This window comes from Syzygium oleosum, unplaced genomic scaffold (assembly GCF_021117445.2).
Source record: "Syzygium oleosum isolate NSW1041296 unplaced genomic scaffold, Sole_v2.1 Sole_v2.03, whole genome shotgun sequence".
NCBI classification, from domain to species: domain Eukaryota; kingdom Viridiplantae; phylum Streptophyta; class Magnoliopsida; order Myrtales; family Myrtaceae; genus Syzygium; species Syzygium oleosum.
In genome coordinates this window covers 2812916-2833307 of record NW_026607487.1, presented here as the reverse complement: position 1 = coordinate 2833307, position 20392 = coordinate 2812916, and the positions used below count along the sequence as shown (strand labels likewise).

Genomic DNA, 20392 nt, shown 5'->3' with positions numbered 1-20392 from the left:
GACTAGGCTAAGGGGTGACTAATGGACATGTTAGGGATGGTTTAAGGGCTGTGGATAGTTGGTTTAGTGGCTGGTTGTGCTTGGTTTGCTTGGTGGTGCTTGTTGGTTAATTTCCGGTAAGGTTGCTGCTGCGTCGCTGCATTTTGCTATTTTTACTGTGACTTGTGTGGGCCGAATTTGAGGAAGTGTTCTTCATGAAAGTTGTTCATAACATCTTGACGTTTGACATATATTAAATCTGGAATTTTTGGAGATCATTTAGTTCCATTCGTAAGTCCATTTTTGGACCGGATTCAGTCTGCCGGATTTACTGTTTATCCGACCATCTGGTCTCTCCGATTTTCTACAAATTTTTCCAGACCTCTTTTCAACAAACTTCCTTCACAAAAATTGTTAAGAACATTTTTTTCTATGACATATAAAATTTTGAAGGCTTTCCAAAATGATTTGGGTACTGGATGAAATGCATTTTGATGGTCAGGCGGCCTGACCGAACGGGTTGAATTTTGTCTGACTTCAAGTGACAAAAAGAGGTGTTTACAGTAGGAACTGGGTTTCGAGTTCTTCACGGAAAATGTTTATCAAGACGTTTTATGCGACATATCCAAATTTCAGAATTTTTGGAGTTGATTTACTATTTATTTTAAAGGAAATTCGGTGACTATGTTACTGCCCAGTTTGGCCCCGATTCTGTGCATACTCGGTTTTTCTCTCTCTCGGGAACTGATCGGTGTTACCATGACATTTTGGTGGATTTAGTTGACATTGGGCTAATTTACAAAGATAAGAATTGGTAATGATTGTTGAGGTGTGTGCATGGTCACGACACGTTCCGTCTAGGCGGGAGTTCTAGACGATGCCAGGCGGGAGTTCGGATGCCGTCTAGGCGGGGGTTCTAGACGTTGCCGATCGCGGTAGAGGCCGGATCGATGCTCCTTTGTGGAATGCCGTCTGGGCGGGGGTTCCGGACGTTGCCGTCGCCGAAGTAGCGGGACGATGCCTGGTTACGCCAGAAGACCGGCGGGAGTTCGGTGGCCCGAGGGGTCGTTAATAATCTGGACTTAATGAGTGCGATTTGCATTGGGGAATGCTTTGCCTGAGTTAATTGATGAGCACGTCTGGATTATTAACCATGTTATGCTTGATCATGCCATGAATTGCGTTGCACGTGCTTGATGGGCAATTGGCCATGTTATGGCAATATTCTAACGTGCAGGGCTTGTGTATGCGCCAAGGCGAGGTAAGGACGCCTGTGATTGTTTATGGCACGTCGATTGTTTAAATCGCATGTTTAGAATTGTTCGGAAGTACGCTTTGGCCTAAGCGAGGCTTAGGTAGTTGCTTATTGAGAAGTGTTCTCATGGTTGTATAACCAAACCATTTCAGACCCGCGACCGTGATTGATCCGGAGACGCTGCCAGGATACTACGGGGATTGAGGATAGATCGAGTTACCCCGTCTTTTGAGTGTACCTTTTTGTAGAGGAGTTAAGCTTACCAACCACCCGATCCTTGTTGTGGTACGTGGTTCGTAGATAGTGGCCTCGTAGAAGGCTTGCAAATGTATGTGTTGTAATCGATGTTATGTTTTTAAAAGTGTCTTGTTTATGTGTGTTCTTTGTCTTTCTACTATCCCAATGTTTATATGTTGTACGGAGAGTTCGAGGTTGCTTCCGCATGCATTACTCGTTAGTGTTTCGATTGGGTCGGCGACAAGTCCTGGGCTGTCGCGTACATTACGACCACAAAGGGATGATCGCGTGCTCGTAGGGTTCGGGGCGTGACAGGTATGATGGCACAAATTGGACGAGTTTGTGCCATCCCGGCGTGTGAGGCTTTCGTCCATGGTGGAGTTGGGTCACGGTGGGTGTCAATTTAGCAACTTGATTCTAGGTTTCAAAGTCTTTCGTAGTAGATCACTGCGGAGGTTGTCTCAACAGGTGATGGCGGGTTTTGATTGAAGTGTTCTGATTGTGAGAGAAGAATGGCCTTTTGTACATAACCGGAATGTCTAATACACTCCATATTCTGGGAGGTTTTCAGCTCGTAATTTTGTTGGATAAATGGGTGTCTCGTACGATTTTTACTCTTAAAATTATGTTTTCCTATTTATATTTTTTAACTATTTAGAATTTGAAATCAGGTTTTGATTTAATGTTAAACATCTCAAATTTTAAAACTCGGAGACAGAAATTCAAACCTGGCGTTTTAATATGGTTCATAGCAAGAAAATTTTCTTGTTAAATATCCATCGGTTGTCGTACGCGTGAAAATGAGAAAACATGGCCTTCGTCTTCTGCAGTACTGCTTGGTGCTTGGATTTGGTCGTTGAATATGGAAACAAAGAACTAATCTTCATCCTCAATCGCAGAAAAACAATAAAAAGAAGAAGAAGATTTGAATAGAAGGCACGCGGTTTAAGAAATTGTTCAAGAAATTATGGTCCATTATTAGAAGATATGCCAAAAAAATGGAGCGCTATTTCTTCTCCATTATTAAAAGATTTGCATCTTGGACAATATTTTATGGGTCTACAACCATTGACTTGTCAAAGATAGTCGCGGGACGAGTTATTGAAGCTAACTAGATTATTCTGTTAATGAATTATAATAGGACCATAAATGGGGTTTATTGTTTTGCTGGCCGATCATAGTCAAATTTTGTCGCACTTTCATTTTATATCGATCTAGGCCGAGGATAATTAATAAGTCTGATTTGGCTGAAAAAGGAAAAATTAATAAGTCTGCCTCACCGGTTGCTAATTATTTGTCTGCGTCTTTTATTATGGTGTGAGTCTTGGTTTTTGTTTTTTATTTGTTTCGCTAGGACGAGTCTTGGTCTTTGTTTTTTATTTGTTTCACTAATTAATAAGTCTGATTTGGCTGAAAAAAGAAAAATTAATAAGTGTGCCTCACTTGTCACTAATTATTTGTCTTGATCTTTCATTATAGTGTGAGTCTTCTTGGTCTTTATTTTTTTTTTGTTTCGGTAGGACGAGTCTTGGTCTTTGTTAAACCTGCCAGCTGGCTAACATGGTAGAACCTTAGATAGTGACATTCTCCCTAAGGTTAAGCATCAATAATTGCCTTTTAAAAATTGGTTGTGGGTAGCGATAGAGAAATACACTATTATTTTTATTTATTAATGTGTGGTAAAAGTACAAAAAATATAATATTATTTCAATTTATAAAACAAAATTAGGTAGGAAGACTACTTTTGTTTATGGATGTGCTTATGCAATACCATCATTAGATTATTGTTGTTATTAGTTGTAATCTTGCTGAGCCGATTCAATGTATCTCCACCTTTCACATGTATCTTTGTGAATGTAGCCAACACTTGAAAGACCGTGGAAACTTCTGGCAATTATGACAAAAGAGAAAACAAGACAATAATTAAATGTTTGGATCTTGAAAATCTTGTATTGTTTGACAAACGTTACTTTTCAACTTGGTTGCAGGAAGAAAACGACAAGTAGATGCTAATCCCCGAATTTGTTAAATGATTCTTGTCCATCTTCTTCTAAGTTATAAACTTCGTCGAACGTGCCAGTATAATTTCTGACCAATTATAAAGTGCATAACATAGTATTTTCCTTTCAATAAACAATGCAATGCACTAAATAAACCACATAGCCCAACCACATATTTCCTCAACCCACGCACTTTGAGATATAATAGATAATTAAACCATTTCATGGCATCTTATTAATGAGATTGGATCAAGCATGGAATGGAGTCGAGTAGACTGTTATTTTGGACATGCTTCAAAAATGTTTATATGGGGAACTATTTCTAGTATATCTCATAGTGGCATGTTGGATTACAATATATGGAAATTGGATTAGTGCTCATGGTCGAACTACGTCTTGAAAAATGATATATGTTCACAGGCCAATTTCGTTTTGGGCTTAATCACAACAAATGTGATTTCCGAGCTTAAGTACAATTGATGTAGTTTTTGAGCCTTATCACTTGGTGAAGCGTGACTAGGGCTGAGCACCGGAGCATGCCTAGGCCGGCATGACCTGGCCTGGTTGGCATGGGCCTACATACTTAACAAAAATTAATTTAAGCAAAATTAAATTCAAAACAATTGTAATATTTTTTTTCAAATAATGAAAAAACGAGAAATTATTTGAGGGAAATTAATAAAAAAACACTCATTCAGTTTAACCAAATTGAAACCGAAGTATATCTTCAAAAATTTGATAAAAAAATTACACTTAGTGGTTCTCTAATAATGCTTACACTCAAACAACCATGTTCTTCACCATGATTCGGATAATACAATACCGTCGGTGTTCTCATGTCCATGTTAGGCACCGTTCCTTGGAAGTCAGTCATTGCCTATTGTCCATACGGCTTGCATGTGCCTCAAAACTAGGCACTTGATAATTTTTGTGGGACCACAGCTAACTGTTCAAAAAGTTTAAGCTGTTAGATGATGGCGTGGTTTAATATTTAAATACTATACCAATTCTTATATACCATTGGGTGTGGAGTGTTTTACCTGATTTTTTTGTATTTGTGTTCTGCATCTACCAATTCCTTTATATAGCCATTAACTTCCGAAATTTCTACCTATTATTTGTAATTAATTGTATTGTAAGGTTGCGCATACTTTAGTCTTTAGCTTAACATTAACATATAGATTTCTCCACTCTCTCTAAAATGTAGAAGAACTCACAAAATTTTTGTAGAAACACTAAATTGCAAAAGTTTTCGGTGATTGGGGCTCTTCCTGAAATTCTGAAAACTTTAGGATGACCTGGGTGGAGCTTGAACCTACAAGACATCAAAAAAACTCGTTGAACTGCTTAACTTCATCCTCTCCAAACGCTCTCTTATGAATGCGTGGATTCACAGAAAGACAAAATTGGCCTAAATGAAGAGAGTCAATGTGCGCTTCTGCTCTTGATGGTCTTGTTCCAGAATCTGGTAATCTCACTGAACCTCTCACTCATCCCGTCTTTGCATCAAATCATTTTCTTTCGGGTCGCTCTCGCACTTGCCCGTCCACTACTGGAGTGATTGATTCCACGAATGGCTCTCGAGTTTTTGGCCTTTTGTGATCAACAAATGCAAAAATGGGCGGATTGCTAGAAGGGCGACGATGCTTTATTCTACTTGAAGAGGATGATTAGGATGAACCCTTTGCCTTCACCTCCCTGTTTCACCCAACTCTTGGGGAGGTTGTGGAGAAGATGAAGAAGCATTTAGCCACTGCCATTGACATGATCGATCGGATGAATTCGGAGGGAATGACTCCCAACGTTTTTAGTCTTAGCATTTTGATGAATTGCCTCTGCCAATTTGAAAAGGTCGAATCTTGGACTTGAACCCACAACTGCGAGCTTTAACACTTCGATCAATGGGCTTGTTGGTAACGCTAGGGTAGGCATTTGATTGCTAAAGCATACGGAATACAACAGGCAGGGGAGCTAGATGATGTCATACACACCACAGTTATTGCACAGAAAGACCAGCGGCAGAGGCTTTGAAGTTCTTTAACATGATGACTAGCCTGGGAGGTCGCCCAAATGTTGTCACTTATAATTCCTTGATACATGGCTTATGTTGTAGAGGCAAATGGAAAAAATAAACAACGATTTTGCCAAAGAAGAGAACGTGATTTACTGTCCATTATTAAAAAATGTGCGTCTTGGAAATGTTTTATTGGTTGACAACTATTGACTTTTCTACGATAGTCACGAGAAGAGTTATTAACGAATTCGTATCGAGTATAAATGGGGTTTACTTTTTTTGTTGGCCGATCATAATCAAATTTTGTCGCACTTTCACTTTATATCAATCTAGGCCGAGGACAAGTAATAGATCTTATTTGGTCGAAACAAGAAAAATTAAAAAGTCTGCCTCACTATTCACAAATTATTTGTCTTGGTATTTACAGTGTCGTAAGTCTTGGTCCTTGTTATATCTTCCAGCTAGGTAACATGGATGGAACCTTGGGCTCCGTCTATTCCGTGGAAAACATTAGATTATGTGATCGCATCAAGGAGCCGTGAACCCACCCCTTCGCCAACAAGGAGGTTGTTGTCATCCGTGAACACGAACATCGGTACAGATCCTCCATTTATGAGATTGTTGTAGCCAAGGGTGTCAAGTGAAACCAGAAGAACTTATGGGGGGCCAAAAGTAAGAGATTCAACAAACTTCAGGGTGCGAAAATGGAATTTTCTAAAAAAAAATTGAAAAAATATGGCTCCAATCCCTCCCATTCTCCCGCGACTAGCGATCGATTCGATTCCGGCTCTTGCATCATCGATCAATCGACCGAATCGCGTCGAACACAGGTTGAGAGATTCCATGGAGGATCGGGGGGTTGGAGGAGGCAGAGAGAGCTCGGTTGCTGAGCCTGGCTCTCGAGTTCGGCTCCGACGAGCAGTCCGCCGGCAAGCGCTTGGACCGCCTCATTTCGCTCTACGGTACGCGAATCATGTAGGTGTTGCGGATATTGTGTAGGCGTTTCTCGTCGTCCACTACGATGATAATGGCTGTGGTATAGTCTGCTTTAGGTTTTCGAATAGATCGGAGCTGGTTTAGCGAAGTGGTCTTGCCGAGGAGCGAAATGCCTGGTGCTGTTCCAGTTTGGTGTGATTAGGTTGCTTTGGATGGTGGTCTTTCTTGGTTATTTGGCCGCATTGCGTGATATCTGGTGGTTAGGGGAATGACGTAATTGCTTGTGTTGCGAAGATGATTTGTGAATTGATCGGTTGTGTGTGCATTCCTAAAGAAGGAGATTTGTTGCGGTCAGTTGGCATTCTGACGATGGCTATGGACTAGTCTACCTTTGGGATTTGAATGGGCCGGAAGAGCTAATTTAATCTGGTTCACTGACCGTTAATCCCGTCCCTATTTCTCTGTGGGTTTTGCGGAGTAGTCTTATTGACTAGCGAAATGTCTTGACTTATTTCTGAACTGACCGCAAATATACATATGGTGTCTTGCCTACATATGAATATGGGTCTCACTGAACTAACTGCAGATTACATATTGTAGATTGTATATATTCTGATCTCTTTTTTTCTTGTCTTGGAACTTGCAAAATCATCTCTCTCTCTTTTTGGTTTTCTTAAGGTGGCAAAGGTCGAGAGTTTATCACGGTGGAGCACTGTAGCGATGATTTTCTAGCAGAAACTGCGGAAACTATGCAAGATACTGAGGATTGGAATGATTTGCAAGCAGTGGAATCAGAAGGTTGTGGAATTTTGACTGACATGTTTGGCCAAGATATCCCTAATGAGGGCGAATGCAGTGTTATGCACGATGTTAATATTATAGATGATTCTCCACAACCTGAGAAAAATCAAACTTTTCTTGAGGTAGATTCCTCCACTAGCAGTGAGGATGAAGATGAAATATTTGGCAGTAAAATGGGCAGGAAATCCATATGCTATATTCCTGATCAAAGCAGTACTCCGAGCAATTCATCCACTCAACTTCTGGCCAGATGATCTTTAGAATCCATGGTATGCTTATGAAAACTGTGAAGTTGTCTCAGTCCTTTCTGCCCCCACCAGTTTGAAGGGATTAAGAAAAAGAAAGAAAAGCAGGGTGGCTTGGCATTTTTTTTCCCATGCCCAAAACTAATTTGGTTGATAGTTGTTAAGTTTGTGGCTCGAGTTTTTAATTCATGGACCTAGATTTTGCTCGGGATTGGCATGTCTAATTGCATGGACCAAAGACGCAGCTTGAAGAATGTCTCAGTATTGTTCAGGGTTGGCCGTTCAGTGAAGCAGTTGTAGACACCTGAAGAAGCCACAATAGTTACCGGGCAAATCCCAGGAGTCTGGTCACAATGGTCCAGTTGTTTAGGAGGTTAACAAAAAGTTGGCAATATCTCGGCACGAATTTTTATTCTTTTAACAATGATTCTGCAACCCATATATTATATATATTTTTGTTGCTGAGGTATATTGGGGCCAAGAAGGAAAATGAGAAGAATTGAGAATAGATTGTCTTGGTTTTTAATCGGGAGAGATTAGTGTTTGTCTCAGAAAACTCTTGGGAAATGCTTTCCACTCGTCTCATTCGTTTTTGATTGACTCTTGCGATTGGGGTTTTGGTTAGTGAGAAATTGATTTATTTCTTATTGTCATTCACTCTTTGTCATAGTGAAACAACTCCTCCCGTTGACAGAGACGAAACTGCCCAACCCCTTAAATTAGTGTGTCACTATTCTTTGCTCTTAAAATGATGTCTTTCCTTGATCATTTCAAGTTTTCCTGTAATTCTGCTCATAGCAAAGGACCTTATGCAGGATACCTGTACAAAAGCATTTGGTAAATTGCTTATGAGGGCTCTCATCCGATCAAATGTATAATAGACACTCCTAATTTTTGCCAGTTACTTCCACGGTCTTTTAGATCTAAAATGACTTATATTAGAACTGTTTGGTCAATGAAAACAGCTGATTTTTTTTTTTGGATGATGTAGCCATACCTATATTTCTTAAATATTTTGAGAGTATAGTACATCATCCAAGTGTGGAACTAAGCATCCAGCGTCTTTGATAGGAGTGTTTTGTGAAATGAAGGCTTGGGATTTCTTTGTGCGCAATTTTTATTTTCCATCACTCCATGTCAGAAACTATTTATGGTGCTGAAGAGGCTTATTTGTGTTGAAGGACTGTAAGAGCACTGTCACTCAAGGTTCGATATCATCAGTTCCAAATAAAAGACATTGCTCTCGGATTTCGACATGCAAACAAGGAACTCTGAGTTATGAGGAATTCCAAGGCTCAGATGACATAGAATTGGAAAATGTTGTAATATTCGGAAACAAGGCATTTCGACCGATGCAGCATCGGGCTTGTAAAGCTTCTGTAGCCAAGCAAGAATGCTTCATTCTCATGCCCACTAGCGGTGGTAAAAGTTTATGTTACCAGGTTAGTGAATGTTAACATTATTTGATTTGTGTAATGATCGTATGTAGAAGTATGTGTGGAGACAATGTTTAGAGCACAAGCCTTGTGCGTTTTGCTCAATGGTTCCTCCAATTAAATGCTAGTTGGGTAGACTTGTATATCGAAATTTAAGCTTTAAAATGATCTTGTAATCTGCTTTGTTAGCACTGTTGAGAAGTTTGTGCTTAAACTTAAGGAAGAAAATGTTTTCCAAATGCAAATTAAGCGATAGGAAGTGATACAGGTACATAACCATGGGTTCCAATGTATGGGATCGGACTAAGTCGAAAAAGAAGGAAATACAGGACATTCTCATCCTGCCTATGCACAACTCTATCTATTCTGTAATTTCTAGAATTTGAGCTTTGTGCTATGCTTCTAGGACCTTCTAATTACTTAATGGAAAATTTATCTTGTTTTTGCATGTAAGTGTTCTTGTCAGTCATAGTTCAGGTCCAATTCAAAAGGGTTATTAAGTCAAAGAGGAATAAGTTTTCAAATTACTTGCACCAAATACAGATTGTAGATGTCTATATTTCCTATGCAGGTATGTGCTATGTCATCATCTCAGTTAGGGGTGATTATTTCCCATAATTGGTTTGAAATTGATGTCCTTTCACATAAGATGGATCTTGGTAGCATGCAAAATATTTGATCCACTGAATCACGAAGGAAGATATTAATCTGAATTTATTAAGTTGAATTATCCTGAAGTGTTTTCTGTTCAGTCTTGAAGTAGTTGACATACGTTTCTAACTGACGTAATTATAAGACAAATAGTGACAACTGGTGCTTTCTGATCAGCTGAAGATGAATAAAAGATTTATTCCCTCGTCCCTTCCTTTCTTCATGTGCTCTTATGATGTTTTAACCCTTCGTTTCAGCTGCCAGCAACTCTTAAACCAGGTGTCACAGTTGCTATATCTCCCCTGCTATCTCTCATCTAGGATAAAATAATTACTCTAACTCTCAAATACGGAATACTATCTACTTTCTTGAACTCTCAGCAAACTGCTGCCCAAGCAGCAGCTGTCCTCCAAGAACTAAGGCAAGGTTTAGCGCTCTGTGTGTGTGTGTGTGTGTGTGTGTGTGTGTGTGTGTGTGTGTGTGTGTGTTCGTTCCTAGAGAAGTATATCATACCATACAATCTTTATCCCGCCATAAAATGGCTATGCTCCATATGTCGCAAAGGATGCACATTTTTTATGTAGTTAATGAAAAGATGCATGCCTTAAAAATAAATTTTAGGATCTATGTGTTCCTAGAGAAGTATATCATACCATACAATCTTTGTCCCATCATAAAATGTTGGGCTATGCTCCATATGTTGCAATGGCATTTCTATTAGACTTCTAAAACTTTTTTTTGCTAAGTGTTGTGATTGTCAAGTCATTGATCTCCATTGCTTTGCCTGCCTTTTCAGGAAAGATAAACCATCATGCAAGCTATTGTATGTAACTCCTGAAAGGATTGTGGGGAACCCATTATTTCTCGAGATATTGAAATGCTTGCATAGAAAGGTACTATTTCTGATACACTGTAACTTTTCTGAAAGTTTCTTTTTAACTTTTTTATACTTGACCATCACGCATTGCAGGCACAACTAGCTAGTTTGGTTTTTGATGAGGCACATGGTGTGAGGTATGCTCTTTGGCATCCTTGTATCTGAAGAAAAGATCATGCTAGAGTTACTTCAAAAGGAATAAGTATTTATGATGTTGCCACTGCAAAACTACAGTCCTTGTTCTAGATAAAGAAAAGCAAGTTAACTTTTATATAAGCTCACTCAAACTCTTTTTATACGTTTTTGCATATTCTGTGTTTCTGGCCTAATTACATTGTCAGTGTTACACTGAACCTTCTGAAACCCAGACCTTCTGTGAAGTTCTAGTATAACAGAATGCAATGTTGAAATAACTAATTCTGGAAATGATCTAGTTCCTTCTTTTGCGAAAAGTCAGTGGCCCATCATTAATCATATTAAGCAAAATGCACTCATTTAAATTAAGCTCCACAGAAATTACTTTTGGAAGTAATTGGAAGTGTCCGTGTTTGGTACGATGGTCAGATCTTTTAAGTTGGTTCTTGTGTCCCTACTTATTATTTTAACCTTGATACTATGTATTAACAACTTGAGATATAAGGCAAAAGTTCATGCATGTAATTATTGATTGTGTTTCTTATACGGTCTTTATTGGATTTACTCTGCCAGTGCGATCTCATGAAAAGAACGCATTGCTGTTTTGAGCTTTGCTCATATATTTGAATGATTGTAAACGAGTAAAGCTTATTGATCATTACATTCTTGTTTGTCATTATTGCAGTCAATGGATACATGATCTTTGTCCAGATTATAGGGGACTGGGATGTCTCAAGCAAAACTTTCCATTCGTCTCAGTGATGGCCTTAACTGCAACTGCCACTAAGCTAGTTTGTGAGGTACGGAACTTGCTCATTATCCTCTAGATTATGTTGAAAAAATCATTTGGGTCTGATGGAAATGTACATCCATTGAAGGATATCCTAAAATTCTCTCGTTCTCGAGACAAGCTTTGACGACCAAACCTAAAATATGAGGTCATAGCTAAGACCAAGGAACCACTGAATCAGCTTGAAGAGCTACTAAAGAACTTATGGGGGGCCAAAAGTAAGAGATTCAACAAACTTCAGGGTGCGAAAACGGAATTTTCTAAAAAAGAAATGAAAAAACATGGCTCCGATCCCTCCCATTCTCCTGTGACTAGTGATCGATTCGATTCCGGCTCCTGCATCGTTGATCGATCGACCGAATCACGTTGAACACAGGTTGAGAGATTCCATGGAGGATCGGGGGTTCGAGGAGGCAGAGAAAGCTCGACTGCTGAGCTTAGCTCTCGAGTTCGGCTCCGACGAGCAGTCCGCCGGCAAGCACTTGGACCGTCTCGTTTCGCTCTCCGGTACGCGAATCATGTGGGTGTTGCGGATATTGTGTAGTCTGCTTTAGGTTTTTGAATAGATCGGAGCTGGTTTAGCGATGTAGTCTTGCCGACAAGCGAAATTTCTGGTGCTGTTCCAGTTTGGTGTGTTTAGGTTGCTTCGGATGGTGGTCTTTCTTGGTTATTTGGCCGCATTGCGTGATATTTGGTGATTAGGGGAATGACGTGATTGCTTGTGTTGCGAAGATGATTCGCGAATTGATCAATTGTGTGTGCATTCCTAAAGAAGGAGTTTTGTTGTGGTCGGTCGTCATTCTGATGATGGCTATGGAATAGTCTACCTTTTGGATTTGAATGGGCCGGAGGAGCTAATTTAATCTGGTTCACTGAGCGTTAATCCCGTCCCTATTTCTCTGTGGGTTTTGCGGAGTAGTCTTATTGACTCGTGAAATGTCTTGACTTATTTTTGAACTGACTTCAAATTTACATATAGTGTCTTGCCTACATATAAATATGGCGTCTCACTGAAGTAACTGCAGATTACATATTGTAGATTGTATATATTTGATCTCTTTTTGTCTTGGAACTTGCAAAATCATCTCTCTCTCTCTTTGGTTTTCTTAAGGTGACGAAGGTCAACAGTTTATCACTGTGGAGCACTGTAGCAATGATTTTCTAGCAGAACTTGCTGAAACTATGCAAGTTACTGAGGATTGGGATTATTTGCAAGCTGCGGAATCTGACGGTTGTGGAGTTTTGACTGACATGTTTGGCCAAGATATCCCTTATGACGGCGAATGCAATGTTGTGCACGATGTTAATATTATAGATGATTCTCCACAACCTGAGAAAAATCAAACTTTTCTTGAGGTGGATTCCTCCACTGGCAGTGAGGATGAAGATGATGTATTTGGCAATAAAATGGGCAGGAAATCCAAATGCTATATTCCTGATCAAAGCAGTACTCCGAGCAATTCATCCACTCAACTTCTGGCCAGATGATCTTTAGAATCCATGGTATGCTTCTGAAAACTGTGAAGTTGTCTCAGTCCTTTCTACCCCCACCAGTTTGAAGGGATTAAGAAAAAGAAAGAAAAGCAGGGTGGCTTGGCATGTTTTTTCCCATGCCCAAAACTAATTTGGTTGATAGTTGTTAAGTTTGTGGCTCGAGTGTTTAATTCATGGATCTAGATTTGGCTTGGGATTGGCCCGTGTAATTGCATGGACCAAAGACGTGGCTTGAAGAATGTCTCAGTATTGTACAGGGTTGGTCGTTCAGTGAAGCAATTGTGGACACTTGAAGAAGCCACAATAGTTACCGGGCAAATCCCAGGAGTCTGGTCACAATGGTCCTGTTGTTTAGGAGGTCGACTAAAAGTTGGCAGATCTCAGCACGTCTTTTTATTCTTTTAACAATGATTCTGCAACCCATGTTTTTATATATTTTTTCTGCTGAGGTATATTGGGGCCAAGAAGGAAAATGAGAAGAATTGAGAACATATTGTCTTGGTTTGTGATCGGGAGAGATTAGAGCGTCTTTCTTAGAAAACTCTTGGGGAACACTTACCACTCGTGTCGTTCGTTTTTTATTGACTCTTGCAATTGGGGTTTTGGTTAGTGAGAAATTGATTTATTTCTTATTGTAATTCACTCTTGGTCACTGTGAAACAACTCCTCCTGTTGATGTAGATGGAACTGCCCAACCCCTTAAATTAGTGTGTCACAGTTCTTTGTTCTTAAAATTATGTCTTTCCTTGATCATTTCCAGTTTGCTTGTAATCTGCTCACAGCAGAGGACCTTACGCAGGGTACCTGTACAAAAGCATTTATTAAATTGCTTATGAGGGTTCTCATCCGATCAAATGTATCATAGACACGCTTAACTTTTGCCAGTTACTTCCGGTCTTTAAGATCTAAAATGACTTACATTATAACTGTTTGGTTAATAAAAACAGTTGATTTCTGTTTAGGATGATGTAGCAATACCTATATTTCTCAAATATTTTGAGAATATAGCACATCATCCTAGTGTGGAACTTAGCATCTAGCATCTTTGATGGGAGTGTTTTGCGAAATGAAGGCTTGGGATTTCTTGGTGTACAATTTTCATTTTCCATCACTCCATGTCAGAAACTATATATGGTGCTAAAGAGGCTTATTTGTGTTGAAGGACTGTAAGAGCACTGTCACTCAAGGTTTGATATCATCAGTTTCAAATAAAAGACATTGCTCTCGGATTTCGACATGCAAACAAGGAACTCTGAGTTAGGAGGAATTGCAAGCCTTGGATGACATAGAATTGGCAAATGTTGTAATATTTGGAAACAAGGCATTTCAACTAATGCAGCATCAGGCTTGTAAAGGTTCTGTAGCCAAGTAAGATTGCTTTATTCTCATGCCCACTGGAGGTGGTAAAAGTTTATGTTACTAGGTTAGTGAATGTTAACATTGTCTCAACTGTGCAATGATTGTATGTAGAAGAGTCTGGAGACAATGTTCAGAGCGCAAGCCCTGTGCACTTTGCTCAATTGTTCCACCAATCAAGTATCAAAGGGTAGACCTGTATGTCAAAATTTAAGCTTTAACATGATCTTCTAATCTGCTTTGTATAGCACTGTTTAGAAGGTTGTGAACTGAAGGAAGGAAATGTTTTTCAAATTAAAATTAAGCCATAGGAAGTGATTCAGGTACATAACCATGGGTTCCATTGTATGGCATCAGACAAAATTTGTGACATTCCGAATTTTGGCCCGATTTGGGATTTATAAAACGTGTAATTCGTCAGTGCGCTTATAATAAAATCTCGCCCGGGAACTGATCACTCTCGGGTTCTTGTTTTTAAAATAGAGATTTTGCTAGAATCGCACTCGATCGAATTTGGCCGTTATTTAGACCCCAAACTTGGCAGTCGATTTTCAGGAGTTTCGGGACGAAATAAATTGGACGGTGTCGATATTATTGTGGCCAGCGTCGAGATTATCAGGAATAGTGAAAAAAGTGAAATTTTGATCGGGTGCGAATTTGGACTAGTAGACCTCCCTTGTAGTGTGTTTCGAGTTATTTTATTTTGGCCCTTTGTCCTATATTATTATTTGGGATTTTTCGTGGACTGTTAGATCTTTTTCCGAATTTGAATCGTGACCGTTAAATCGCTTTTTAGTTTAAACCGTGTCCGTTAGATCGCGCTCGAAGATAAAATTAGCTTTTTCTTTCTCTCTCTCTCCTCTCTCCTCTGCGCCGCGCCACCCACTCCCGTGCAACGTCCCCTCGCGCACGTCTCTCTCTCTCTCTCTCTCTCTCTCTCTCTCTCTCTCTCTCTCTCTTTTCTTTTCCTTTCTCTTTCCCCACTGGCCGCGCACGTCTTCCCCATGCAGACGTCCATCCCTGTCAGACCCCCCTTCCCCATGCAACCACTCCCTCTCTCTCTCTCCTTCTTTTTCCTCTTTTCTTTCTTTTTCTCTTTCTTCTTTCTTCTTTCTTCTCCTTCCCTTCTTCCTCCTTGGCCCTGACTGGTTCTGCCTCTGTTCTGCCCGCCCAACCAGTCGCCGCCGACCGCCCCCGCCGTCCGCCTCGCGCCACCGTAGCCCGACCGAGCTGCACCGCCGCTCGCCAGCTGCCTGCAGTCCCGTTGGCCGCCCCCGTCACCTGGTCACACCCCTCTCTCCCCCGACTTCCGTCCGTCTCCGTAGCTCCTCCGCCTCCGCCTGACGCCGCTCCACCAGCCGCCAACGCCGTCGTCCTCCTCGCGCTGTCGCCGCGCCGTCAGCCAGCCACCGCCCTCGGCCGACCGTCCTCTTCCCCTCCTTCGCCCAAGCAGCAGCTCGCCGCTGCACTCGCCGTAGCCGAGCCCCGCCGAGCCGCCGGCCAGCCCATCCGGCCACTCGCCCAGCCAGTCACCGTCGTGCCCGCACCCGTGCCCGCGCCCGTGCCCCTTGCTCGCGCTCGCGCCCGCGCCCGTGCCCGTGCCCACGCCCGTCGCCGCGCCCGTGCCCACGCGTGTTCCTAGTTCGGCACTGTTCACCCGTCCATTTTAGGCCCGAGCCGACTTTTCCCGGGCCAAACTTAGGTAAGTGACTTCCTAAACCCTACCTAGTATTTTGGGTACTTTATTGACTTGTCTCGGGTTTAGAACGGCTAGGGCGTGTTTTAATTTAATTATATTATGTTACAATTACGCTATTTGAATTGGATTAAATGATGTGCTTGATTTGGGTAATTGTGCGTGGCCGACTTGAATGTCGGGTTTGTGGATTGAGGTGGCGAATTGTGAATTGGACTGAGTGGTGATTATGGGTTGTTTGATGCAATTGGCGTGAAATTGATTTAATTGAATGGCGTGTGCTTGCTTGTCGATTCTAAGCCCGGATTGATCGGAGGGCTACGGACTTGGGACGTGTTGACGGCGGTCCGTGTGAAGGCATGAATGGCCGATGTGCCAAATGGATGCGGGCTTGAGACGTGTTGACGGTGGCCCGTTGAAGGCGTGTTGGACCCCGACGTGTTTACGTCGGTCATTGGAATTTGAGCCCGGATTGATCGGAGGGCTACGGACTTGGGACGTGTTGACGGCGGTCCGTGAAAGGAAAGTGTGGCTTGGGACGTGTTGACGGCGGCCACTGGAATTGATTGAATGGTATGGCTTGGGACGTGTTGACGGCGGCCATTGAAATTGATCGAATTGTGTGGCTTGTGTGCCTATGAGACCGGACTTGAGACGTGTTGACGGTGGTCCGTGAGAGGAAAGTTGATTGGACACGTGTGTGCAATGTGATTGATTGGATTGGTTAAATGTACGTGTGGTTGCTTGGTTGGATTAGTTGAATGCGAGTGGGAATGTGTGTGCCGGGTGATTGTGATATGGTGGTGAACTATTCTTGCATTGTCATGTTTGGACTAATATGCAGGGTTGGCTCGTGATTCGAGGGCAAGGTAAGTATAATGATGTGAACTCTATATGTTATGGGGTAGGTTGCATGTACGACTTGTCTGGGTACGCATTGGCCTACGTGGGGTATAGGGGGTTGCTTATTGAGACTCGTTCTCACGGTTATTATATAACCATTTCAGATCCGCGACCATGAGTGACTGGAGACGCTGCAAGGGTATCTCGGAGATCGAGGACGGGTCAAGTACTCAGTATTTTGAGTCCCCCCCCTTTGTAGAGGAGTTAAGTTTGCGAACCATTGCCCCTTTTGAGGAATGTGATTTTGTTGTTGTGGCCTAGCTTGGGGATTGTCTTTTGTGGACGTCGTATGTATCTGCCAAGTGTAGGAATTACAATTATTGTTTCGTGCTATTGTTACCCCGTGTCATTATTAATTGTCCGGGTTGTTTCTATTTGTTTCCGCGCGTGCCTAATCTCTGATGTTTGGATTGGGTCGGTGACGTGTCTGGGACGTCGCATTCAATGATCGACCATCGAGGGATGATCGCGCGCTCGTAGGGTGCAGGGCGTGACAAAATTAGAAAAGAAGGAAATACAATACATTCTCGTTCTGCCTTCGCACATCTCTATCTGTTCTGTAATTTTTAGAATTTAAAGTTTGTACTATGCTTCTAGGACCTTCTAGTCACTTACCAGAATATTCATCTTGTTTATGCATGTAAGTGTTGTTGTCAGTCATAATTCAGGTCCAATTCAAATGGGTTATTAAGTCGAAGAGGAATAAGTTTTCAAAGTACTTCCACCAAATATGGGTTCTAGATTTCTATTTATTCACGCAGTTATTTGCTATGCCATTTTCTCACAAAGGGTGATGATCTATGACTTCTTTTTCGCATAATTGGTTTGAAATTAATATCCTCTAATATATGATGGATATTTGATTTACTGAATTAAGGAGGAAGATATTATTCTGGATTTATTAAGTTGAATTTTTTAGAAGTGTTTTCTGTTCAGCCTTGAAGTAGTTGATATATGTTTCTGGCTGAAAGTAATTATAAGACAAGTAGTGATAACTGGTCCTTCCTGATCAGCCGAAGGTGAAAGAAATGATAATTCCTTTGTCCCTTCCTTTCTTCATGTGCTCTTCTGATGTTTTTTCCCTTTGTTTCAGCTGCCAGCAACTCTTAAACCAGGTGTCCCAGTTGTTGTATCTCCCTTGCTATCTCTCATCCAAGATCAAATAATTACTCTAACCCTCAAGTATGGAATACCATCTACTTCTTGAACTCTCAACAAACTGCTGCCTAAGCAGCAGCTGTCCTCCAAGAACTAACGCAAGGTTTAGCTATATTGGACTTCTAAAACTTTTATTCTGAGTGTTGTGACTGTCAAATTATTAATCTCCACTTCTGCTTTGCCTGCCTTTACAGAAAAGATAAACCATTGTGCAAGCTATTGTATGTAACTCCTGAAAGGATTGTGGGAAACCCGTCATTTCTCAAGATATTGAAATGCTTGCATAGAAAGGTATTGTTTCTGATGCGCCATAACTTTTTCGAAGGGGTTCTTTGTAAATTTTTTATATTCGACCGTCATGCATTGCGAGCACAACTAGCTGGTTTTGTTGTTGATGAGGCACATTGCGTGAGGTATGCGTAATCTTTGGCATGCCTCGTATATGAAGAAAGATCATACTAGAGTTACTTCAAAAGGAATAATTATTTTTGATGTTGCTACTGCAAAACTTTTGTCATTGTTCGTGATAAATATAAGCAAGTAAACTTCTATAAATGTTAACTTGAACTCTTTTCCAAACTCTTTTGCATTTTCAGTGTTTCTAGCCTAATTAAATTGTCAGTGTTACGCTAGACCTTTTGAAGCCCAGACCCTTGTGAAGTTCTAATATAACAGAATGCAGTGTTCCTTGTTTGAACTTTGGAAAAGATCTAGGTTCCGTCATTTGGGAACACTTAATGGCACATCATTCATTATATTGAGTAAAGAAGACAGCTTAAATAAGCTCCAATGGAGATTACTTCCTAAAGTAATTGGAACCGACATAAGCTTGGATAAGGATCCCATCTCCTGTCTATGTTTAGCATGATACTCAGGGTGCGCATGAATACCATTCTGTGCCCGGGAGCTATTTCTGAACAGAAATGATTTTTTTTTATTCTGTGCCCGGAAACAATTTCTGAGTATTTGAAGGCGTTTGATAAACTGTCCAAAATTTCTATTCCTAGAGTAGAAAAGAACATAAATGCGTTTGGTAACTACACAAAATTTCTGTTCCCAAATAATATTTTGAATTGTTAAAAAAAATTTTTTTACCCATTTTCTTCTTTGACCATGGCCGGTCGCCGGCGACCAGCCACAGCCCAGGGCTGGTGAGGGCGTCACGGCCCTCGCCGGCCGCCGGCGGAGGCGAGGGTCGGCCTCGCCGGCGAGGACGAGGGCCGGACCCTCGCCGCCCGGGCGAGGCCGACCTTGCCGTCACGACCGACGGCGAGGCTCGGCCTCGCTCGATCTCGGGCGAGGCCGCCTCGCCCGGGCGGCGAGGGTCCGCCCTCGCCCTCGCTCTGCCGGGCGCCGGCGAGGGCCGTGACGCCTCGCTGCCCCGGGCCGTGGCCGGTCACCGGCCGCCGGCGATCGGCTCACCCAGGGAAGACAACACAAAAATAAGAAAAGAAAAAAAACTGATTCTCAAAATTGTGCCGAGAAATAAGAAGCAACTTTTTTTTACTTCTTGTTTCTCTTCCAAAACTGTTTCTCGGCACAAATTTTTGCAAAAATGTGCCCATGAACAAAAAGTTTACCAAACGCATTTCTGTTCCCAAACTATTTCTAGGAACAAAAGAACAGAAATTTTCACTATTTGGCACGTTACCAAACGGGCCCTCAGTCTCTTAAGCTGGTTCTTGAGTCCCTGTTTATTCTATTAATGGCTATACTATATGCCAACAAATTGAGAAAGACAAAGGTTCACCCATGTGGTCATTGATTGTGTTTCTTACAAGGTCTTAACTGGATTTGCTTTGCCAGTGTGATCTCATGAAAGGAACGTACTGCTGGTTTGAGCTTTTCTTGTGCATTTGACTGATTATTGAGTAAAGCTCATTGATTGTCATTATTGTAGTCCATGGGGACTTGATTTTCGTCCAGATTATAGGGGACCGGGATGTCTCGAGCAGAACTTTCCGTATGTCCCAATGATGGTCCTAACTGCAAGCCACTCAGTCCGTGAGGTACTAAGCTTACAAACCTCCTGATTATGTCAAAATAATCTGTTTGGTCTGATTGAATTATACATCCATTGCAGGATATCCTAAAAGCTCTTGGGGTTCCCCGTGCTCTTGTTCTTTAGACAAGCTTTGACAGACCAAATCTAAAATATGAGGGGTCATAGCTAAGACCAAGGAACCACCGAAGCAGCTTGGAGAGCTGCTAAAGAATCATTTTGCTGATTTTTGTGGCATAGTATATTGTCTTTCGAAGAGTGAATGTGTTGACGTCGCAAAATACTTGAATGAGAAGTGCCGTATAAAGATGGTGTACTATTATGCTGGATTAGTAGCCCGTCAAAGAGTAGCTGTTCAAAAGAAATGGCATACTGCAGAGGTCCAGATTGTATGTGCTACCATTGCCTTTGGGATGGGAATAGACAA

The 20392-nt window shown here is 41.5% G+C and overlaps 1 protein-coding gene and 1 pseudogene across 3 annotated transcripts in view; one reads left to right on the top strand and one right to left on the bottom strand.

The window, feature by feature from the left end:
• LOC115662566 (disease resistance protein RPV1-like) overlaps window positions 1-20392 on the bottom strand; it is a 242019-nt gene that overhangs the window by 53892 nt on the left and 167735 nt on the right. The gene's annotated exons all lie outside the window — the stretch shown is intronic.
• LOC115664196 (ATP-dependent DNA helicase Q-like 1) lies at window positions 4900-18066 on the top strand (annotated as a pseudogene).